At 50.4% G+C, this 11,407-nt stretch overlaps 1 long non-coding RNA gene across 1 annotated transcript; it reads right to left on the reverse strand.

The window, feature by feature from the left end:
• Positions 1-354: 354 nt before the first annotated feature.
• On the reverse strand, positions 355-4,079 carry LOC138421335 (uncharacterized). The gene is made up of 2 exons (XR_011249462.1): positions 3,965-4,079; positions 355-2,134 (listed from the first exon to the last, which is right to left on the reverse strand). It is a non-coding gene; the product is annotated as an uncharacterized lncRNA (long non-coding RNA).
• Between the last annotated feature and the right edge of the window lie 7,328 nt (positions 4,080-11,407).

Consider the following 11,407-nt stretch of genomic DNA (forward strand, 5'->3'; position numbering starts at 1 on the left):
CCTCCAAACCTCATGCCCCCAGTGTGCCCAGGGTGCAGGAGTCAGACACAGATTTGCATGAGATCTTGGTCCAAGGTCAGATCCACAGGGCCAGGTACCACCAGAGCCCTCAGTTATTCCAGATGCATTTTGGCACCCAAGTAGGAGAGTCTCTGGGAATGGCAGCCAGTAAGTGCCAAGCCTGGGAAGAGGGAAGAGAAAAGTAGCAGCGTGTTGAGAGAGGGCCCCGCAGCGTCTCACACTGCCCAACGTAACCGTGTTATTCTTCCCTTCACCACCATCATCACTATTATCATGCTGTCATCAAGGCCACACGGTTGAGCACTTACAACATACCAGGCTCTGAGCCAAGTGTTTTACAGATGCATTTTTCTTTAATCCTTATTGTATCCTCACTATTAATAACCCCCAGTAGTAGATACTATTATTATCATACTTTACAGATATGGAAATTGAAGTTCAGGAAAGTTAAGGGTTCTGCCCAAGGTCACGCAGCTCATTAATGGCCTGTCTGACCCTAGGACATTATTCGTCTCACCAGCAAGCTGCTGACCACACTGACCTCATTCTTTCCTGCCCCTCCCATCTAACCACTGTCTGCGGAAACTCTTTCCCTATATGAACCGAGGTCCCACTGAGAAGACAGCCATAGGGTAAGCCCAGCTGTCGCCCCTGGAGATGTGGGAGGGGTCTTGGGAAGGGCTGGGGGAACACATTCAGAATCACGTGTGCCCTTCTAGATCAGACCAAGACAGCATTTGATTCAGCTGCAGTTATGAGTGTTGCTTAGAGAGCTTGTTCCCCTCCTCCTGTCTGTGAACACGGAATCTGAAGCCCTGAAGGGGAAGAGTCCCATCCAAGGTCACTCTGCATGCCAGGGGCCAGCCAGGGTATAGCCTGGACTGACTCAAGGCTCCCAGACCAGAGCCCTATCAGGCTACCGCAACAAAGGCCACTTTTAACGGGGAATTTAAGAGGACAAGAGAGAGCCCCTACTCACCCACACAAACGTGTACCTCCTAAGGCTGCAGGCAATACCTAGAATTCCTCCACCGTGATGAGCCTCCTGACTCTCCACTCAGGTCCAAAATCTCCAGGCCAGCTGGGAGCCTCCCACCCCACTCCCTTTCCTTAGAAAATGGACTAGCAGCCAGGGTCTGATTCTGGTTCTAACAGACCCCAAACTCAGTCATAACAGGGACAGATGGACAAATAAGAGGCAGCAAAGCCTAGAAAGAGGCTTTTAGCCAGATTCATTCTAATCAGGCTCAAAGTATGCTGACCATGTGAACTTTTAGGGAAGATACTTGGTTGCTCTGGGCCTCAGTTTTCCCATCTATGAAATGGGAATAAGCATTACCACCTGTCAGCATTGTTGTGATGATTTGATGAGCTAGTTACTGAGGGTGGTTGATGAGGCACTGAGGCCTGGTACCCAGGAGATGTAGATGACAGCCAGGATTATTATTGAACCCGGGGCTGAACAGAGCTGATGGATCCGTATCTCTGCAGTCCTTGCTGGAGAAACAGAGAAATTTCTTGGCCTGGTACCTGAGACACCCAGCCTGCCTTTTCACTTCTCACTCACTGGTGCTTTTCTCCAGTGGTCCCAGCATTCTCTTTCATGCTCTAAGCTTTTACTGAAATTACAAGTTTGTTTACTGGTCTGTCTCCCCAGCTTGACAACGACAGCCTAGAGGACCATGAGCATTTCCAATTCCTCCATGTCTCTGGAATCCAGCACAAGGCCTGGTCAGGTGCCCAGGGCCGAGTCTGTTGAATTGTATGGAGTTTCGTAGCCTCCGTTTGGGTGATGCCGAAAGGAAGACAAAGAGTATGAGGAGGGCCCTTCTGCTAGAACTGTCCGAGGCAGAAGGAAGCCGCAGGAGATGTGGTGACTTAGGGAAGCACTCAAGCGCACTTGGGCGAGTATATGCCAGTGGTGCGATAGCCAAGAACCAACTGATCCAGAGAATCTATGAGCCTCGGGAGGATGTCTGTGCAGGAAATCCTCTCCCCTGATGACCGATCCCCTCAGCATACAGATGAGAAGACTGAGGCCCCCAAAGGGAGCGGACTTGCCCAAGGTGAGCCGGCACCAAATCCAGGACGAGGAGGGGTAGGTCTCCAGCCTCTTGGAAAACAAAGCAGGCACTGTTATAACCTGTCTCACAAAAGATGAGTTTATGTTCCCTCTCAGTTGCTCAGCTGTGTCCCCACGGACAACACCCCGCCAGGCACCTCTGTCCATGGGATTTTCCCAGCAAGAATACTTGAGTAGGATGCCATTTCCTTCTCCAGGGACAAAAGAGGAGACCAAGGTCTAAAAAGAGGGAGAAACTTGCTGGGGTCACCAAGAAAGTCTGTGATAGATCATCTCTCTGGCTTCCGGGCTCCCCCAGGACTGGCTATGCCCAGAGGCTTCTCTGGAGAGCAGGAGTCAGGAGCCTGATCCCCACCCCTAGCGAGACTGAAATGAGTCAGGCTTCCTGGGGCCACTGAGGAGGTCTCCTGACTGGAAAAGCCACCACATTGTCCCCAACCCTGCTCCATCTATCAAAATCCAAAACTCCAGGGAGGGAGGCCTGGAAAGCACTTTATTATCCAACCACTGTGAATTTGAGCAGGAAACTGGGCTCAGAAAGGGGAGCAGCTGTTCCAAGACCCCACCACCACCCCACACCACCCCACCCCCACACACCACCTGTCTTTGATGGGCAAGCCTTGACCCCAAGCCTATTCTTTCTCAAGAGAGAGACAGAGAGAGGCTGAGACAGACACCAGCTCAGCGGGGAGAATGTGCTTACCTGGAAGTCAGGCAGTAGGGAGGAAACAGCCACAATTCCTTGGCTAGCAGTGGCAGCCCTACCTTGCAATAGGTGGGAAGGAAGCCTTGAGAACTGGGAGGAGAAACAGCTTGGATTTACACATCCCCCAGCTGTGCTTTCAAACTGTGGTACTGGAGAAGACTCTTGGGAGTCCCTTGGACAGCAAGGAGATCAACCAGTCAATCCTAAAGGAAATCAATCCTGAGTATTCTTTGAAAGGACTGATGCTGAAGCTCCAATACTTTGGCCATCTGATGCGAAGAGCTGACTCATTGGAAAAGACCCTGATGCTGGGAAGGTTGAGGGCAGGAAGAAAAGGGGGCGACAAAGGATGAGATGGTTGGATGGCATCACCGATTCAATGGACATGAGTTTGAGCAAACTCTGTGAGACAGTGAAGGACAGAGAAGACTGGTGTGCTGCAGTCCATGGGGTCGAAAAAAATCGGAAAAGACTTAGCAACTGAACAGCAACTGCTGTGCTCCCAACAGACTCCGCTGTTTCCTCGGGTGCCCCTCCCTGCCCCCAGCATCCAGGGTCCCAGTGCTCCTCCACCTTGCCTGTCTCCACACCAGATGCCTCTAACTCCATGTGACCTCTCTTGCCTTTGTGTCTTTGCGTGTGCTGTTATTGCCTGGAAGGCTGTTCCCTCCTTGTCTCTCTAACTCTGACTGTCTTATTTCTTTAGCAGAGGCTGCTCTGAGAGCCTACCCAAGTCCTCCTATGTGGCCCTTCCTTCTCCCTGAAGTGGATCGATGTCCCCTGCTCCAGCTTCTCCCAGCCCAGGCACCTCCTGGAAGTGCAAGTCACACCCTGGTCACAGCCTGTGTCTGCCTCCCTATAAAGGCTGGAAGCCTCTAGAAAACAGATTGCGGCTCTGACTGGAGCAGCCCCCACAAATGCAGAAAAGAGCTGACCACAAATGATCACCTCATTCATTCCTTCCACACATAATGAGTGAACACTACGCGCCAGGCACTGTTTTAGGTGCGGGAGATAGAGCAGGGAACAACACAGACAAAATCCCTGCTGCGTGACTATCATTCTATGAGGGGTGGGGAGGGGGAGCGGCAGGCGACAGTGAAAATATCATAGTCCAAAGAAGCCCGGGTGGTGGTAGGTGTTATGAAGCTCACCAGGCTCCGTGGTCCGTAGAACTCTCCAGGCAAGAGTACTGGAGTGGGCAGCCATTCCCTTCTTCAGGGTATCTTCCCAACCCAGGGATCAAATTCAAGTCTCCTGCGTTGGAGGCAGATTGTTTATTGTCTGAGCCAGCAGGGAAGCCCGTTATAAAGAAAGTAAAAGTGTTTATTGATGGGGAACTTCAGATACGGAGACAGGAGTTCCAGACAGGTACAGTGGGCTGGGGGAGGTAAATTCCAGACCCACCCAGCTGTAAGACCCCACACCCCACCCCACCCTATTACACTCCCTCTCCAGTGCTGCTAGGGGCTGGGGGGAGGAGGCATGTAGGAAGGAAGGCTTGGGCCCCCGTGGAAGTGCCAGACATCTCTCCCACCCACAGACACATTTCCTGGCTCTCCAGGAATTCAATTCAGCCACAGTTACTGAGCAGTTAGTTATGAAAAAGTCACAATAGCCATCATTTATTGTGAGAGCTCCAGGGGCAGAGCTAGCCGCCCTCTCTCACGAAGCCTCTTGGCGCACTGGTGAGGTGGACCCTTGTCCAGGGTCACAGCGCTGGTTCTGGACCTGGCTGGGATCTGAGCCCTGGGCCGTGACTCCTGGGTCATGTGTTTCCCACACACCCCACAGACCCCCAGAGGCTTGGAGGGCAAGCGAGTCATCCCCATGGTGCAAGGAGCCAGGGGTTGAGTCTGGATTCCAAGGTCCTAATTCCAACAAGGGTTTGTTGAGTTGGGAAGGACCCCTTAACACTTCTGGGCCTCAGTTTCTCTTTGTGTCAAGAGGAGCCATTAGCCCAGCCCACCTGAAGAGGTTGCTATGAACAGCAGATGAAATACAATATGCAAGTATTTGGGGAAATGCAATGCAACGCAACAGTCAGCTCCTTCACCCTGAGAACACCCCCAAGCCACCTTCCCTACCCCTCCAACCCTGCCCTGGTGTTGGGTAGGGCCTAAACCAAACTGGCCATCAACACACAGCAGGTTTGCAGCTGAACCTTGCCAGGGGCAAAAACCTCTATGAACTCTGATCACCTCATAGCCTGGCAGCCAGAAGGCCAGTGTCAAGGCCAGGGGTGGGGCTGAGAGCAGGACTGCTAGTCTGCGGTCAGGTAAGGGCCAAGTCAAGAGTCAGGTGTCCTGCAGGTTCATGCTGAAGTAGGATGACTCAGGAACGCCACCACCCCCTCTCCTGAAAGAGCCAGCTACCCTTCCCATGCACTGAGGGGAGGCAAAGGGAGCACCTGCTAAAAGCCTACTATGTGCTTGGGCTTTCTCAGGCAGTACCTAATTCAATGTACGATTGAAGCACAGAATAGCTCGATGTTGCGTAGTGAGTGTACTCATTTGCTATAGCTGCCCTGACAAAGCATACAGACTGAATGGTTTAAACCATAGAAATTTGCTTTCTCACGGTCCTGCAGGCTAGAAGTCTGAGGTCAAGGTGTGGGCAGGGTTGGTTCTTGGGCACTCTTCTCCTTGGTCTGTAGGTGACCATCTTTATGTTCACGTGGCGCTCCTCTTCTATACGTGTCTGTGTCCAAATTTCCTCTTCTAAGAAGGGCACCAGTCATGTTGGAAATGAATTTGCCCTAATGACCTCATTTTAATTTAATTACTTCTCTAAAGACCATATCTCTGAATACAGGCATTCAGAGGTACTGGGAGTTAGGACTTGAATGTACGGATTGAAGGGGAACTCATTTCAGCCTGTAATGATGGATAAGTGACAGAACCAGACTGAATTTGGGTCTTTCTGGCTTGAAAATCCACCTCTTTCTATCATACCACATTATCCTTCTTCCTCTCTCCCGAATCCGAGGTTGATTTCTCATCAGTCTGCCAAAAGGCAAGCTAGCGCGCTCTCAGTCTCTAAGTGCTTTGCTCCCTTGACTGCATTTAATACAATGCTGTGAGGTGGGCACCTTGGAGAAACTGAAGCTGAGAGAACAGAAGTGGCTTGATGGCACTCAGAGAGTTCATGGCTGAGACAGGGCATGAACTCTTGTGTCTGATCTGCTCTACCCCACCATACTGCTGCTCACCCGGGGCAATAGTCACACTGCTTGACCACTGTATGGCCACAGAGCAATATGGCAGCATGGATAAGTGGAGGTTGGCAATCCTGGCTAGGACAGGGGCTGCCAGGCACTAACCCCTGAGTTGTTGGAGTGTCCGGCAGACTAGGGAGCACTAGAAGAAATGAAGGGAAATGGCTATTTACAAAGCAAGTAGAAGTATATCCATCTTTTCACAGTCAGTGAAACAGTCCCAGTGCACACAATCTGAATGCCAGGCCTATTCTCTACCATCAGTCATTCCTTTGGTTAGTTCAGTTCAGTTCAGTCACTCAGTCATGTCCAGCTCTTTGTGATCCCATGGACTGCAGCATACCAGGCTTCCCTGTCCATCAGCAACTCCTGGAGCTTACTCAAACTCATGTTCATCGAGTTGGTGACACCATCTAACCATCCCATCCTCTGTTGTCCCTTTCTCCTCCCACCTTCAATCTTTTCCAGCATCAGAGTCTTTTCCATTGAGTCAGTTCTTTGCATCAGGTGGCCAAAGTATTGGAGTTTCAGCGTCAGCATCAGTCCTTCCAATGAATATTCAGGACTGATTTCCTTTAGGATGGACTAGTTGGATCTCCTTGCAGTCCAAGGGACTCTCAGGAGTCTTCTCCAACACCACAGTTCAAAAGCATCAATTCTTTGGTGCCCAGCTTTCTTTATAGTCCAACTCTCACATCCATACATGACTACTGGAAAAACCATAGCTTTGACTAGATGGTCATTTGTTGGCAAAGTAATATTTCTGCTTTTTAATATGCTGTCTAGGTTGGTCATAGCTTTTCTTCCAAGGAGCAAGCATCTTTTAATTTCATGGCTGCAGTCACCATCTGCAGTGATTTTAGAGCCCAAGTAAATTAAGTCTCACACTGTTTCCATTGTTTCCCCATTTGCCACGAAGTGATTGGACTGGATGCCATGATCTTAGTTTTCTGAATGTTGAGTTTTAAGCCAACTTTTTCACTCTCCTCTTTCACTTTCATCAAGAGGCTCTTTAGTTCTTTGCTTTCTGCCATAAGAGTGGTATCATCTGCATATCTGAGTTTGTTGGTACTTCCCCTGGCAATCTTGATTCCAGCTTGTGCATCATCCAGCAAGGTATTTCTCATGATGTACTCTGCATATAAATTAAATAGGAGGGGTGACAATATACAGCCTTGACGTACTCCTTTCCCGATTTGGAACCAGTCTATTGTTCCATGTCCACTTCTAACTGTTGCTTCTTGACCTGCATACAGATTTCTCAAGAGGCAAGTCAGGTGGTCTGGTATTCCCATCTCTTGAAGAATTTTCCACAGTTTGTTGTCATCCACACAGTCAAAAGCTTTGGCTTAGCCAATAAAGCAGAAGTAGATGTTTTTCTGGAACTCTCTTGCTTTTTCGATGATCCAGCGGATGTTGGCAATTTATCTCTGGTTCCTCTGCCTTTTGTAAATCCAGCTTGAACATCTGGAAGTTCATGTTTCATGTACTGTTGAAGGCTGGCTTAGAGGATTTCAAGCATTACTTCACTAGCGTGTGAGATGAGTGCAATTGCGCAGTAGTTTGAACATTCTTTGGCTTTGGTAAGGACCATCACTAAAAATCAAGGTGGAAAACTGCCTGGAATGCCTCCTGACCTAGAAGGTGCTTGACAAGAAGGCGTTTCCTTCCTTTGAAAACAAAAGCCATATCTAAGGAGTCATAGCTCAGAGAAGAGGGTCCAGGGCTGGAAGGGACCTGGATGGAAGGGGCCTGAGAAGTTGCACCGTCCAAGGCCCTTACTGGGCAGATGGGAGACTGGTGCCAGGGACAAGGATCTCTAGTGTGTGCAGTGAACTGGGCCAGAGGCAGGGCTGGCACCCCAATCTCCAGCTTTCCTGATCACATGTGCCCAAGTGCCCTGACCCCACTAGAACCAGCTTTCCACACCCACCCATGACCTCAACCCATGGGAGCTGCATGTAAGTTCAACAGCCTCTTATCTTCTGGTTTCCACCAGAGATAAGAAACCTAGAACAGGGCACCAGAGTTCCTGCAGTGTCATAACCTGCCCTGACCCAAGCCGAGCTAAATAAGCCTGGCAACCATCCCTAGAAGACATGCCTCATCCACTTGCCTGTCCCAGGCCAGGCCAGCTGACCATGCTGTTGAACTTGGGGGCTCAATGAGCCCCTATCCACGAGTGAGAGGGCAGGGGCCTCAGGGCACATGCGGAACTTCCTCCACCCTGAACCCCCACATAAGTGCAGTGGTCAAGAACATGGAATGTGGAACCAGAGGGCCTGAATTTAAGTCTGGCTCTACCACTTACTAAGTCCGTGAATCAAATAAGTTATTTAACTTTCGTATGTCTCAGGTGGACTTATCCGGTGGTCCAGTGGTAAAGAATCCACCTGCCAATGCAGGAGGCCTGCCTGCGCTCGACTCCTGGGTCAGGAAGATCCCCTGGAGAAGGAAATAGTAACCCACTCCAGTATCACTACCTGGAAAATCCCATGGACAAAGGAGACTGGCAGGGTTACAGTCCATGAGGTCACAAAAGAGTCAGGCATGACTTAGCAACTAAACAACAACAACGTGCCTCAGTTTCCCTTTCTGTAAAATAGGAATGATAACATTAGTGCCTTCCTCATAGAGTTGCAAGGATTAAATGAGTTAAGATCTGTATCTTGCCCCTTGAAAGTCTCAGTAAGTTGTTAAGTCTAAGTTTTATTTAGCAGAGCCACCAACACAGGCACCAACAGCACAAAAACTAACTTTAAATCGCAGCTCTGCCTCTTTCTCACAGCACGGCCATGGACAACCTCTCTGAGCCCCAGTCTGTAAAGCAAGGGCTTTAGTCCCACTTTCCAGGGTTCCTATGAGCATCAAAGGTAACCACACTAGGGAACCTGGCAACAGTATGCGTGTGTGCGTGATCAGTCACTCAGTGGTGTCCGACCCTTTTGCGACCCTATGGACTGTAGCCTGCCAGGCTCCTCTGTTCATGGAATTCCCAGGCAAGAATACTGGAGCAGGTTGCCATTTCCTCCTCCAGGGGATCTTCCTGACCTAGGGATCAAACCTGCGTCTCCTGTATCTCCTGCATTGGCAGGATTCTTTACCACTGAGCAACCTAAGAAATAGTCTACAGACGTTTAATTCCTGTGACTACCCCCAGTAATGAAAATGAAAACATGTTAACAGACAAATATCCTTTTAGCGTTTGGGTAGGGGACTCACCCTGAAGCTCCAAAGAATAGGACTTGGAGCCTGTTGTGATGGGGAGGAGGCCCCCATCTCTGCCATGGACAAGTCACTGATCCTGGCTGCTCACCAAAGGCCGAAGCATTCCTCTCTTGTGCAATTGTTTCCTGGATATTTGCTCTGGAAGCACAGAGCCTGCCGCTGATGAACTCCCTTCACCTGCCCAGGAAGGTGCCTGGGTTCAGTCATGCATCGGCCGTGGGCACGCACCATTATGTAAGAGCGCCCTGGGTCCTGCCCTGCCCTTTCACCCTCTTCTCTCCCAACCCTCTCTCTTCCTTCACCTCTTCTCTGCTTCCTGCCTCTTCACACTCAGATCATCCTGCTTCCCCACTCAAGCCCTGGTTTTATGGATAGACCTGGACCTCCCAGCTCCTAGGCCTTTATGACAGACACTCAGGATTTCATCTTCAGGTTTAAGGGGAGAGGTTACTAAGAATAGAGGAAACAGCCAGAGCAGACCTTTGGAGGATGGAAAGCACTGCAGTGTCTGGGGGCCTGTGGCTGGTGCAGGTGACGATCATCTGTATGTGGGTGGGCAGACATGCAGTGGGAAGGAGCCTGGATGCGCAGGCAGAGCCCCCTCTTGACCTCCCAAGAACACTAAGAGACTGAGGGGAACAGAGGTGATGGGGCAAAGCCCTAATGATCAGTGTGTGCTTCCCTGGAACCAGAGCCCCCTCAGAGGGCCCAGTGTGGTGGCCCTGTGTAGGGCGTACACAGGGCACCTCTCAGCAGGTGAGCTAGAGCTGGCTCACCTGCTCTGAGGGAGGTTCTGGCAGGTGTGAGCCTGGAGGGGTGTGGCTGAGTGCTCCAGGCTTGCAAGTCTCCAGCCTGAGGTTTAAATCTCCATCTAGCCACTCGCAAGCCATCCAACCCCTCCCTTTTTCTAAGCCTCAGTTTTCCCAGCTCTAAACTCGAATGAACGATCACACCTACTTTGTTGTGCGTGTTCACAGAGGTGATGTGGGCAATCGTGACATTTAGCCCAGTGCCTGACACACAGCAGGAGTTTCATACATATAAGTCCCCTCCCTTGCCCTCCACTCCTTTACCCTCTGCTCTAAGCTCTGCAGGCAGGTATGTGATCTGAGCACCCCAAATTAATCAACAATACTTTACCAACCACCTCCCTCTAAGATGTTTATTGTAAGAGATGATTATTTTATTGACCATAATAAACACTTGGGCTTCCCAGATGGCACAGTGGTAAAGAATTCACCTCCCAACGCAGAAGACACAAGAGACACAGTTTCAGTCCCTGGGCTGGGAAGATCCCCTGGAGTAGGAAATGGCAACCCACGCCAGTATTCTTGCTTGGAAAATTCCACGGACAGAGGAGCCTGGCGGGCTACAGTCCACTGGGTCACAAAGAGCTGGACGTGACGGAGCACAGACACACAACACGCAATAAACACTTCCTGCTGCTGCTGCTGCTAAGTCGCTTCGGTCGTGGCCGACTCTGTGCGACCCCAGAGACGGCAGCCCACCAGGCTCCCCCGTCCCTGGGATTCTCCAGGCAAGAACACTGGAGTGGGTTGCCGTTTCCTTCTCCAATGCACTGAGCAATATTATATGTCTGGAATCATGTGAACCACTTTACATAAGTGAATCCACTGGATCCCTTCCACTACCTTGCAAGGCAATAATTTCCTTTATTTTACAGAAAAGGAAGTGGAGTCTTTAAGGGCTAAAAGGAAGCAGCAGAGGCCAAATTCCATCCCAGGTCTGTATGTCTAAGAGTTGCGCTCTTCCCCACTTTTTCTGGCTGTTCCCACTGAACTCTGTGGTCCATCGTTTTCCCAGCAGCCTCCCTGCTCAGTCCACTTTCCAGGGCAGGAGGCAGTGAGTGCCTAAGGGAGGCAGCGTGACGCAGCTGAAACAGTGCGGGCCTCAGAATCAGAGAATCTGGCTGGAGTTCTGGCTCTTCCATCTGTGAGCTGAGTGACAAGCTGTTTTAACTAGCTAAGCCTCAGTTTCCTCATTCAAACGACAGAGGTAAGATGATGTAATGGAGGTGTGCACTCAGCCCAGAGCCTAAACTAAATGCCCCTTTCCTTCTCTCCATCTCACACAGGGGTATGAGAACCATTTTGTGCACATGACCTTACTGTGGTCACGGAAGGAATAATTA

Source organism: Ovis canadensis, chromosome 15 (genome assembly GCF_042477335.2).
Source record: "Ovis canadensis isolate MfBH-ARS-UI-01 breed Bighorn chromosome 15, ARS-UI_OviCan_v2, whole genome shotgun sequence".
Taxonomy (NCBI): Eukaryota; Metazoa; Chordata; class Mammalia; order Artiodactyla; family Bovidae; genus Ovis; species Ovis canadensis.